General features: G+C 34.2%; 1 protein-coding gene and 1 non-coding gene across 3 annotated transcripts in view; one reads left to right on the top strand and one right to left on the bottom strand.

Annotated features, from left to right (window-relative positions):
* Positions 1-13,116, top strand: part of Sesn1 (sestrin 1) — a 105,424-nt gene that overhangs the window by 6,666 nt on the left and 85,642 nt on the right. The gene's annotated exons all lie outside the window — the stretch shown is intronic.
* Trnaa-ugc lies at positions 1,652-1,724 on the bottom strand. The gene has a single exon. It is a non-coding gene; the product is annotated as a tRNA-Ala (tRNA).

Raw genomic sequence — 13,116 nt, 5'->3', positions numbered from 1 at the left:
CTGAGCTACATCCCTAGCCCTTTTTATTTCTTACTTAACATGGTCTCCCTAAATTGTTCAGGCTGGCTTCAAACTTGCGATTCTCCTACCTTAGCTTTTTGAATTGCTGGGATTACAAGTGGGCACCACTACAACCAAGGATATGTATTTTTTAAGTTTTCAAGATTCATTTATTTTATTCCTGTTAGTGCTTTTAACATGGAAAAATTTTTAATTTTAAAGTTATTTATTTTGTGTATAAACTGGAGGTGTATTTTGTTCAAAGATGGGATGTTAAATACTTGAGTATTAAATTTCATTTTAAGGTCATGGGTTGTTCATGATACCACTGAAGATCCTCTGAAATAATAGTTTATCTTAATAAGAATTTATTTCCTCATCTTTAACACTTATTGCCCATAATCCTTTTAGAAAAAGGATTATAAATAGATGTGGTTGTTTTAGAGTTATATTTATTTTCCTTTTGGCAAGCCATAAGAAATTAGTAAAACATCTTCTTACCATTTGAATGAGTAATAAACTAATAATTCACACAATCAACTTACAGATTTGTTGGAATTTTATCTGATAGAATCTTGGATATAGTAAAGGATTCTTAATCACTTAAAATTTTGATGACAGGCACTATTTAGGATTTTATATTAATCATAAAGAATTTTCATATTTAAAAACAACATTTAGGTTGTAGAAAAGCATGGACTGAAAGAAAGCATCAATATGAGAAATATCTCAGAATTTGTGGAAGGACAGAGTTGGTGCTGGGTAAGTAGGGGAAAGCATTGTTTAAAATACATGGAAGGATGAAAATGCTGTTGGAAGGACATCAGCACCAAGCAAGCCTTGCCATCAATTTTAATTGCTTCTTTTGTCAGAATTTCTCAGTTTGTTTTTTCACACCATGGTAAAATATCTAAAAATTTTTTATGGAAGTCAATGGAAAATAGGATTTACTTTGACCTCACTTTTCTAGGTTTCATTTAGTATATCAGGTGAGAGAAACTAACTGACCTTGAAGAAATTACCTAGTGCTTTAATTATACTGACAAGTATACTCGGAAAATCAGATTGGGAGGATTCATCAGAATATTTGGTGATTATTTCTAAGGTCATCAGGGAACTGGAAATATAAGTATATATTTCATGTTTGGCTTTGTTTTTGTTGGTTACTATACCCAGTCAAACCAGTGTTTATAAAAGAAACTTTTACTGGTAAAGTTAGTATACAGAAAGAAGTATCTTGTAAAAGATATTTGTTTTTATTTTTTTGAATCTAGGGGCATTCTACCACTGAACATCCCCAGTCCTTTTTATTTATTTATTTTTAAAATTTTGACACAGGGTCTTGCTAAGTTGTTGAGAATCTCACTAAATTGCTGTGGCTGTTTTCAAACTTGAGATCTTCCTGCCTTAGCCTCCCCATTCACTGGGATTATAGGCATGTGTCACCATGCCTGGCAAAAGATACTTTTATCTTTTTTCATGAAGGAGATTTCACTCAGGGGCACTTTACCACTGGACCTTTATTTTATTCATTTATTTATAAATAATAATCAAACCCAGTGCCTCACACAAGCTAGTCAAGTGCTCTACCACTGAGCTACAGCCTCAGTCCAAGATTTTTTTTTCTTTTCTCTTTTTTTTTTTTTTTTTTTGATGGTACTGGGGTTTGAACCCAGGGCCTTGTGCATGCAAAGCAAGCACTCTACCAACTAAGCTATATCCCCAGCTCCAAGACAAGGTCTCTCTAAGTTGCTTAGGGCCTTGATAAATTGCTGAGGCCAGCCTCAAACTTGTCCTCTTCCTGCCTAAGCTTCCTCAGTCACTGGAATTACAGGCAAGCACCACTGTGCCCCACTTGATGCTTGTTTGTAAAAATGCTTTTTTTTTTTAATGATATATATGGTCTTTATAATTTTATTGAAATAATTTACTACCAGAGCAATTGACTTAAAAAGGACCATAGAATTTTAGAAACAGAGGGACCCCCCACCTCCACCACCACTACTTTCTTTCTCTAGATGAGGTGGGAACATAGGCTTTTTCATGCCCTGATTCAGATTAGATTTCTGTTCTGTTCTTAATCTTGAGTGATATAGACAAGTTAGCTAGACCCTTTGTACCATCATCTGAAGTGTTGTGCTAAGGCTTTCAGTGTTAATTTTCAAAATCTGGGAATGTACCCCAGAATACCAGATGGCAACTAGTAGTTTCTATGTAAGTTAATAGTTCTTCTCCTCAGGTGATTTGAGGTGAGGGAGTCAAGGTCCAGTCTACTTTCCCCCATGCTTTTCTGCTTCTTTCATTTTATGCAGACAAGATGCAAAGTGTTAGGTAGGCTGGTGTGCGGGACGTGCCACACAGCACTGTCCACTTTCCAGGGAAAAAATGCTTTTTTATTGGCAATATTTTAGTAGTTTTTGTAGGCCAACTATTGGTACCATTTATTGAATTTTCCCAGTTGGCATTTTATTGTTAAATGTCTATATATTACTTGTAGACTCAACTAGTGGCACACTTTTCAAGTAAATAGATTTAAAGTTTCACTTTTTAAGAAAAAAAAATCATAAATTCGGCAACACAAGAATTATCTGTTTTCTCAGTCTTTAAGGTCTTTTATGTAACTATGGAAAATTTTGATAGAATGCAATGAAATATGGAATTACTTTGGAAAAAATTAGATACTTTAAGCTTTATTTATATTTTTATATTTTACTTAAACACTACTCTGTTGTTCAATTAAAAAATGAAAGATCTTCTAGATTTACAAATTATTACTTACATTATAAAATTGCCTTAAGACAACCTTCTATACTTTTTGGGGGAGGGCACTAGGTATTGAATCCAGGGCCTCAAACATGCTAGGTGAGCCCCCTACTACTGATCTATATTCCCAACCTTTCCTAAGCTTTTAAACCATATTAAAGAGAAATAAAATTTATCATGTGACCTTTGTGAGTTATATTATTCAAATCAACTTTCATATATATTCATTAAATAAATATACATATTCATTTAATGAATAGTGTTCATTTAGTGTTTTAACTAATTAGTTTATTAAACAATTTAAACTTGTTTCAATAGACAAACTGATAAACATATATATAAAACTAAACATATATATAAAACTAAAGGCTAGGATAATTAATTAATTCTATGTATTTTTAAAAAATATTTTTGTAATTATAGATAGGCAGAATGCCTTTATTTTATTTGTTTATTTTTATGTGTTGCTGAGGATCAAACCCAGTGCCTCACACACCCTAGGCAAGCACTCTGCCACTAAGCTACTGCCCCAGCCCTTAATTCTATGTATTTTAATTCTCAGTAAATCTAATTAAGTCTTAGTTTACTAAAAGTGAGCATTTACTGTTTTGATTCTTCATTGTTTGATAAGCTTTGTACAGTTGTCTTTAAATTTTACATGATTTCATTTTCTAGCAAGTTGGCAGGTGTGATGTCTATAATTATAACTGAGTAATTTTTCAAATGCTATTCATAGCCTAAACACAGCAAGAAATTCTTCCATCATGTGATAAAGATCTAGCCTTGCAAAATAGTGGTAGAGTGATATGTTCAATGGTGCTGAAGGACATTTAAGAGAAGCCTTTCAAAACTAAACAGTGATTTGAATGACAGGTTTTTCTCAAAAAATAAAATCTCAAAGTTGTTGATAGTAATCAAAGTAAGATGTATCTATTTTTTACCTAGCAAGTTGATGCTTATATTGACAGTTTTAAAAATATAACCTATATAACCTATAAGTTTTAAAATATAATCTATATTTCTTTGGGTTTTGTTGATGATGGAGGTTGTGGGTATGAAAAATTATTGAAATTTTACTGAGCCAGTCTAAATTTTACTAGTGAGACCAATGAATTACTTCATTTCATTTCATTCATTATTTATTGTGTACTTACTGTATGCTAAATTCTATACCTATCTATTTTTTGACATGGGAAAGAAAAGGATATAAGTTTCATTAATTTTAATAATGACTCTACTTAAAAAAACTGAAGAAGCGCTGGACTTGAAGATGCACACCTGTAATTCTGCAACTTGTTGGGCTGAGGTAGAAGGATTGCAAATTTGAGGCCAGCCTATACTGAGATCCTATCTCAAAATTAAATAAAAAGCACTGGAAATGTAGCTCAGTGGTTTATCAACCCTCAGTTCAATCATGAATATCAGGGGAAAAAAAAAAGAAGAAGAAGAAGCATAAAAAGAAGATGATGAAGTCTCAGCAGCTCTCAGAAATATTTAGAATGATTTAAAGATCATTTGGGGTTTTCTTTACCAGCTATGTGTTCATGAATGAGTTAACCTCTGTAGTCTTAGTTTCTCATCTAAGAATTGGCATTTTATTATCTACCTTGTGATGTATTGAAAAAAATTAAAGGAGGTAATATTGGTAAAGCATTTTGTAAACTTCAATATACTATAGAAATTTTATTATGGATGAGCTTTTTGAGCCTATGCTTATTTATCTGTAAAATGAGGAAAATAATAACCTTACAAGGTAGTTTTGAGAATTATTGTTCAATAAATATTTGTAATGATAATGAAGAACTTGATCTATGTCTTCCAGCTAATGAATCAGACTCCGAACTGGCATTCCTTTAGGAATGGACAGTCTCAATTTTTATGTAATTGATTTTCATGCATTGCACATTTTATATCCAATTAGGAGTGTATCAACACTCCTAATTGCCTTTTGTAAGTTAAACTCAGTTTTCATACATTATCTGATTAATGATGATGTTTGATTGTGACATAGTGTGTTTGTAACCAGTCACTGCTCCAAAGTAAGTGTTGGACTTTGCCCAGAGATTTATACCAGGACTGAAGGCAGATCTGCCCTGTCAATTGAGTCCAACATCATTGTACTAGCAAGAAGGGGTGGCAGTCAGGCAGGCAGGTACAATGTGATCAAGTATACATTGTGAGGCTTGTTTCAGTACCTGGACAGCATTTGAGGATAATGCTCAAGAGCCTAGGCTCTAGAGTTAAACCTGGGTTTAAGTCCTGCTCTGACAAACTCTAACTTTGAGCAAGTTACATAATCTCCTTAAGCCTCAGTTCCTTTACAGAGTGGTAAGGTAATGTGTAATGTTTACTAGAACACAGAAAGCTGTCAATGAATGGTAATTCTTAGTATTCTATTCTGTCTCCACCCTGTGTGTAAGAAGGTGGGCAGTTGAGCCCTCTGGCATAATATGCCCTTATATCCCTCAAGTCTGGGGAAAATGAAAACATTTTCACCTTCTTACAGTTTTCCTAATCTAGAGGAAGTAGCTACCTCTAGAAACCATAATTATGGATTTAGTAAATATTGTTTTAACTCTCTGGGAACTGGGCTCTGCTTATGTTAATCTATTATTCCACTTTGAAATATTTTATTTTCAAATCTCTTCAGAGATGCATAATATAGGAAATCAAGTGATGGCTTGTATGCCAGGGTAGTCATTAAACAACCAAATCCTCTATGCCTTGTCTATTCATGTCTAGTTATTCCAAGAAACTTTTGCTTCAGAGACTGCTTGCTTTGAAAGTCCATTAGAACTGTCCTGTCAGTGTTCCTACACTGCTTACCCCAATGGAAGCCTGGCATATTGAACAAAAACTCTTCCAAACAGTTATTTCACTCTTGCCAGATAATTGGCCCAGCCCAGTGAGTTTAATATAATTCAGATAAAGTAACTGCAAAGGTTACATTACCAAAATATATTCCAGAAGAGATACCAGAGTTTGAAGAGATTTTGTTTGATTTCTTGAATTTGTTTAATAGTATATAGCTCCTCCTAAACCCCCATGCCTATTCCATTTATGTCTCTTACAAATCAGGATGAATGTTGGGGTGGTAGGAGGTTGGGGGCAGAGGTAGCAGTAGAAACGTGCCATGGTTTGAAACCAAGGTCTTAAATCATCTTCAGCAGTCTGTATGTCTTTGAATATAGGGAAAACAGACATTCTATATGACAAAGCTTGTTCTTAGTCCTTTTTATGTATTCATTTATTCAGTCTTCACAACAACAATATAACAGTATAGGTATTATTATCCCCACTTTATGCATTAATAAAACTTAAGGTACAGATAAGTAACTTGCCCAAGATATCATAGCTAGTTGGAATAGTAGCCAGGTTTCAAACCCAAGCCGTGAGACTCAAGAGTCTACATTTTTCACCATTATCCCATATTATCTGAATAAAAAATATAATATCCCTAACAGTGAAAATATCAACTTATTTTACATTGAAGGTGAAACTTAAAACTTTGCTGTTTCTAGAGTAAACTGTTTTCTCAGATGTCATTAAATTGCATATCAAATTCTTTTTTAAATGCTGACCCATCTTGAAATTACTTTTGAACCCTACTGATTCTTCGTATTTCACTGTGATATATAATTTTCATTATATTGTCATTATAAGTTTCATCTGTGGACTGTGATCTTGGAATTATGGTGCAGAAAAGGCTTATCTTTACATTGAAAGCCTCCAAGTAAAATGATTCCTTTAATGCATTACCTAAAAGAAAATTTGGTATATTTCCATGAGTAATAGACCCAAGTTTAGCTTTGAATGTTAAAAGAGCATTCTCCTAGCTAGTTCATTGTTGCCATGACAGTGCTGGCAGTGCGAGTGTTGTAGTAACTCCTTGCAATGATCTTATTTTAGACCCTAACGTTTGCAGTGCTGAAAGTCCCTTTCCCCGCCCCACAAGCAACTCTAATGGAAAAGTACTGGTTTTATAGCAAGCTTCTAGTTTTGTAGCTAAAAGACTGCACTATTGTGGGCTTTAAAAAAAAATGTGTAGGAGTGTTGAGTATTTTTCCTGTGGATTATGAATGTTTGAAATCTCCCAAAATATGGTATTACATTACAAGGCATACAGAAAGTTGTTTACAGCTAAAGGAAAAGGGCTTCAATTGTCTTTTTAGAACTCTAGCCCAGATTGTATGATTACACTGAGCTTATACAGAAGTGATTTTTCCATTTGTATGTCTCCTATGAATACTTTAACTCTTTGGATTTTTTTTTTCAGTTATTATGGAAAATTGTCATTAGAATCATAAAGGACTGTATTTAAACAGTGTAGAAAAAGTACTCTTTTCCATGTCCTTTCCATAATTTAACATTTATCTGCTTAAATGGAACATTTTAATATTGATTACATTTTTATCTTTTTTTCCCCCTTTCCTTCAGTACTGGGGATTGAACCTAGGGTACTCTATCCCTGAGCTATATCCCAGCCCTTTTTATTTATTTTTGATACAGGGTCTCACTAAATTGTCCAGGCTGGCCTTGTAATCCTCCTGCCTCAGCCTCCCAAGTCACTTATGATCATAGGCATATGCCATTGCACCCTGTTAACATTGATATCTTAAATTGTGAGCTCACTTAAGTTATGAAATGATTTTAAGAAATTACCCAGTTTGGGTATCTGAACCAACATAATTTTTGAAGCCTTTTAAACTGTTGCCTGCATGTTATAAATTAGATTTTAAAATATTTCATTGATATTTTTAAATTGTAGATCCTATTATAATTGTACCATTAAACACAAAATAATTTCAAATTTATAATTGTAACTGCTATTTTATATATTTTTACATACAACTTGTTAGGACAGTTTTTTGGTATTCATGGCACATGCACTAAAAATGTACTGTAGAATGATGAAATAATGATTTTGGCAAATGACCCTGTCAAAAAAATATGGAAAATCTAAATATTTTACTTCCTTCATCAATGGCAGTTGCTACCAAATGATTACGTTTAATTATTTTCTAAACATATTCTTCCCTCTGTGTCCATGGGTTCCATAATCAATGTATTCAACCAACTGTAAATAAAAAATATTTGGGAAAAATTTTGCATCTTACTGAACATGTATAGACTTTTTTTCTTATCATTGTTCTATAAACAATATAGTATAATAACTATTTGCATAACATTTACATTATGTTAGTAATATAAGTAACTTTGAAATGATTTATGTGGAAGAATATGCATAGAATTTAGTAAGTACTATACCATTTTATTTAAGGGACTTGAAAATTCATGAATGTTGGTATACTTCAGGGAGAGGGTTCTTGGAACCAATCCTTTGCAGATACAGAGGGACAGCTGTACTAAGTTAAAACTGAAGATTAAAACATATCTTCCATGGTTGGATCTGTATTAATTCTTAGAGTATGAGGGTCAGGCAAACCCTTTTGTTTCTTTTTTTCAATTCACATAGAAGAATAATTTTCTAAGGAAAAAAAATTGGCCTTGGACTAGAATTTTATTTGGCTTTTCCACCAAGCAATGAGATATCAGAAGTATGTTGTATTATTAGTCCCTCACTAGTAATTATTCAGATAAAGAAGTGTCACGTTTTCCAATCTACAAATAGTCTTTGGCTCCTTCTTTGAATCTGGAAATAGAAATGTGGTAATATATGAAAACTCAAACCTTGAGATAAATACTCTTTCACTTTCGTACTACATGTTTATATTATTTTATTGGTTGGAATGAAACCAAATTATGGTTAGTTTCTTTTCCTGTAAAATACTTAATAGCAGGGTTGCTTTTTTCTGAACCCCATAGCACCTGGGTAGCTAACTTCCCTCTTCATCTAAGGCCGAAACAAATGTGCTTTTCAAAATAAGAATTCATTTGAAAGCTTTCTTTGTGTTAGACATTTTCTGGCACTATTATATATCATTTTAAAGTAGAAGACAGTGATTGCACTTACCTTAGCCTCCGCAGTCGCCTGGATTACAGACATGTACCACCCAGAGCTGGATGTAATGGCCCACGCCTGTAATCCCAGCAACTCATGAGGCTGGGGCAAGGAACATTGTAAATTCAAGGCCAGCCTGGGCAATTTAGCAAGATTATCTCAAAAAATAAAAAGGATATAGCACAGTTGCCCCTGGGTTCAATCCCCAATATCACTCACACACACACACACACAAAAAGAAAAAAAGAAAAAGTGTTGTAGTGATTTAGAGGGGAAAGAATTTAAGAACAAAGCAAGAATGACAAAAATATAAAATTTTGTGGTATGTTGATAACAGTGTAACTGCTGGTAGGAGAGTATGTCATACAGCTAGCCTTTCTAGAGGGCAGTATGTATATGTGTCAAAGCCTTAAAAGTGTGTGCACGGTAATTTTTCTAGGAAGTCATCTAAAATTATTTATGTGTATAATCACAGTAGCACTATTTGTGATATAAATATTTTATCTACATGTATTTTATATGCATGTAAGTAATAATCTAAATATCCAATAATGGAAGATTAAATTATGTGATTAAAGGATGATTATGTTACAGAAATTTGTTTTTAAATGTACCCTTATGTAAATAAAACTTTTGGGGGGTACTGTGGATTGAACCAAGGTGTGTTCTACAACTGAACTACATCTCCAAACTTTTAAATTTTATTTTTAGACAGGATCTCCCTAAATTGCTGAGGTCTTTACTAAAGTGTTCAGACTGGACTTGAACTTGCAACCCTGCTGCCTCAACCTCCTGAGTAGCTGGGATTTCTGTCTTGTACCACCTCACCCAACTAATTAAATACATTTTAAGTAGAAAATAATTCTTAAAATAGTATGCCAAATATATATTTTTGTAGATGGGGGAAGTTAGGAAATTGTGTGCACGAAAATATTAGCTATAGTTCTCTTTCGGGGTGGGAATATTGGAATTTTTTATAGTAATAATCATTACTTATTTTGAGTGTTTACCATATGCCAGGCATTATGGTAAGCATTTTATATATAACATTTGTACATTTTGGTGGGTTTCATAGGTTTTTAGGAATAGATTTTCCCGAAATAGAACAACTATACAAATGTGCATGCACCCACTCACTGTAAGTTTAGCTTGTTTCTGATTTATTTAGCAAGGGAAATGGGAACTTCTCAGAAGCTGTGCATTTTCATTGAGAAGAAGCACTTGCAGCCTACTTTGGTGCCACTTTCTTTGAACTCCACAGTTCCTAGAGAGGGGTGCAACAGCTGGTGACCCTACACTGTTGCCTTTTTGTATTTAGCATTTATATCTATAGTCTAGAATAATTTACATAGCTACCTATGTACTTTATTTGAATGCCTGTTTTCCCACCATCTCTAATTTTATACTTACAACAATTCTTCATGCTTTTACATTTTGTAGATTGTGGAGGAGACCTAGAAAGATTTAAGTTATTTAATTCAAATAGTGAACACTGAGGTCTAGTGGCTTGATTCCTAAGTCTATGTTCTTAATCACTAATCTGTTTTCCTATCTCTTCTTCCTCTCCCTCCCTCCCCTTCCTCTTTCTTCTCCTCCTCCTTCTCTTCCTCTTCCTCTTTCTCCTCTTCTTCCTTAGTTGGCATGTATTACTTTAATATTGGAAAAACAACTTCATATCAATGTGGGAAAAATCATATGATACATACAGTGTTACAGTAATTCAGAGCAAGGAAAGATCAGGATGGGTTGGGATAATATATACAGCTTAATAGAGCAAATAAATGTTAATGTAATAATTAACTTTTCTTCTCAGCTTATCTGTCTGTTTACACAAGCATGCACTGCTTCTATCCCCAACAAGCCCAAACCAAACCTCTGATGACTGGCTGGAAGCAATTAATGCTCTGTTATTCTTGCCTGCAGACTAAGTTTTGGCCCCGTTTTTGTTTCCTTTTGTGGCCCACTTTTATCTTCTTTGCACCATCTGTCAGGGCATGTGTGAACTTGTAGCTATAACTTTTGTCAAAGCTCCTTCTCACTATAGTGTTATACCATCATAATTTAAAGATTGAAATGGCTAAAAGAAGTTGTGATAATTATATTAACTAATTGATATTTCCCTAGAATGTTACTATTCTTGGATTCAAATTCATACACTTATACTATATTTTAAAACTCATTGAGAGGAAGTAGGAGATCTTGAAAATTGTCTAATGAAATAAACTAGGACTGATGTATGCCGGTATGAATTGACATAGCAATACTTGTTAAAATACCAAAGTATTTTGATATATATCAAAATACTTATTTTGGGAAATAGTAAATAAACTGCAAAAAGCAATAAAATTAATAATACATGGTCAAGGGAAGTGGTTTATGTCAGAAACTACACATGCACTTAGATTCTAACCTGTTCTGGTCACTGATGATAGAGTTATGAGGTTTGCTTAGTTGTTTTATTATTTATTTCAGATGTTGGGGAAGGTGCAAAGAGTTTTAAATAGGAGAGAGATACTATGCAGGTGGACTGAATCTATAAACCCACTAAACAAGTGCCAGTTGTGCCAAGGAGAAAGATGGGTTCCAGACTTGGGTGGTGACTAAGTAGGCTGCCACAAGCCAGGGGCAGAATCCCTTAAGAACATTTCTTCTGTTGGGTTTGAAGAGCTTTTCTTTCTTTTTTTTTTTTTTGGAGGGGGGGTGGGGTACCAAGGATTGAACTCGGGCACTTGACCACTAAGCCACCTCAGCCCTATTTTGTATTTTATTTAGAGACAGGGTTTCACTGAGTTGCTTAGCGCCTTGCTTTTGCTGAGGCTGGCTTTGAACTTGAGATCCTCCTGTCTCAGCATCCTGAGCTGCTGGGATTATAGGAATCCACCACCATGCCCAGCTCTGAAGACCTTTTCTTTAACAACTGAATTACTATATATTGGTTTATAACAAATTTGGTGGTTTTAAACAATGTGCTTTTATTATCTCATGGTCACAGCTAGCTATGGCTCAGCTAAGGCTGTGGTCACATTTGAAGGTTTAAATGGGAAGGTTCTGCTTCTGTACTCATATTCCTTGAGGGCTGATAGTTTGAGGGCCTCAGTTTCTTCTTGGCAATTGGCCAGAGGCTGCCCTCAGTTTCTTGCCATGTGGGCCTCTCCATTTGCTTCATCAAAGGAAGCATGTGAGCAGAGCTGTAAAGAGTACCAGCAAGATGGAAATCAGTCTTTTTTGACCAAGTCTGGGAAGAGACATCATTTTTGCCTTAATCTTTTCATTATAAACACATCATAAGGTCCAGCCCATACTCAAGGGAAATAGATTACACGGGGAGTGAATACCAGGAAGTGGGGAACACTTTAAAAGAGGAGCCATTTTAAAAGCTATTTACCACAACAAGCTATCTCCTGAAGCTAGGGGTTGGGAGATAGAGGACTTCTTGCATACTGTAAAGAGAGTTGTGATTTAGGGTACATAATCAGAAACCTAATTAACAAACAGAAAAAAGTGTGGGACAGCAAGTGATAGTGTGAGGCCAGTCTTTGACTCCTTCCTTACAGTCTCCACATAAAGGAGTCTCATGCCATCCTGGCCAGTGGGTGCCCTTCCCCAGGCCCTGCCCCCTCACTAGTTGGGGCTACCAAACCTCAGTGGGAAGGGCCTTTTAATCTCTAGCAGCTTCTTCATCTTCCTCTTTCTTCTTTCCTTTCCCTGGGAATCTCTTCTCTCCCTTACTCCTGTGCGATCTTAGTAAACTTTTACTTTCCATTCTTTGCACTAAAAGTACAGATGCATTTGCCCAAAAGATAACCGTTTGATGATACTCTAGTAAGTTGTGAATCAAAATCTCACCTGAATATGATTTGGGGTGAAAAAGAAATTGCAAACTTTTATGAGCACCCTCAAATGAATAATGATTGAGAATTAAATATTATGCTAGCCCACATTTATGTTCAGATCTCCCAAACTTAAATTGATATACTTTACTATCAATTTAGTGATATCTGAAAAGGAACAGATGAAATAATTTAATCTTTTTTCATTTTATAAGCTTTAATCTTTATGCATCTTGGTTATTGTGGAATCACACAAAAATGAACACATAATTGATAGCAATTTAAAAACAAGAAATATTATTTATAATTTTCTCATTTCACTTTTGGTATCTTGGCCAAATATTTTAAAATTAAGCAACTTTTATATATACTTTAAATCTTGGAAGGAACTATAGCAGACTTAGATAGAGATACACACAGAGAAAAACAACCATGATTCTCACTCGTGGCTGTGGTTTATGCTTTTCTACATATTTCCAAATGTATTTTTATAACAAGTGCATTAATTTTAATTTCTTTTAAGACCAAATATATGTCATTAAAAAGAAAATACCCTTAAAA

Source organism: Marmota marmota, unplaced genomic scaffold (assembly GCF_001458135.2).
Source record: "Marmota marmota marmota unplaced genomic scaffold, marMar, whole genome shotgun sequence".
NCBI classification, from domain to species: Eukaryota; Metazoa; Chordata; class Mammalia; order Rodentia; family Sciuridae; genus Marmota; species Marmota marmota.
This window is presented reverse-complemented; position numbering and strand designations above follow the sequence as displayed.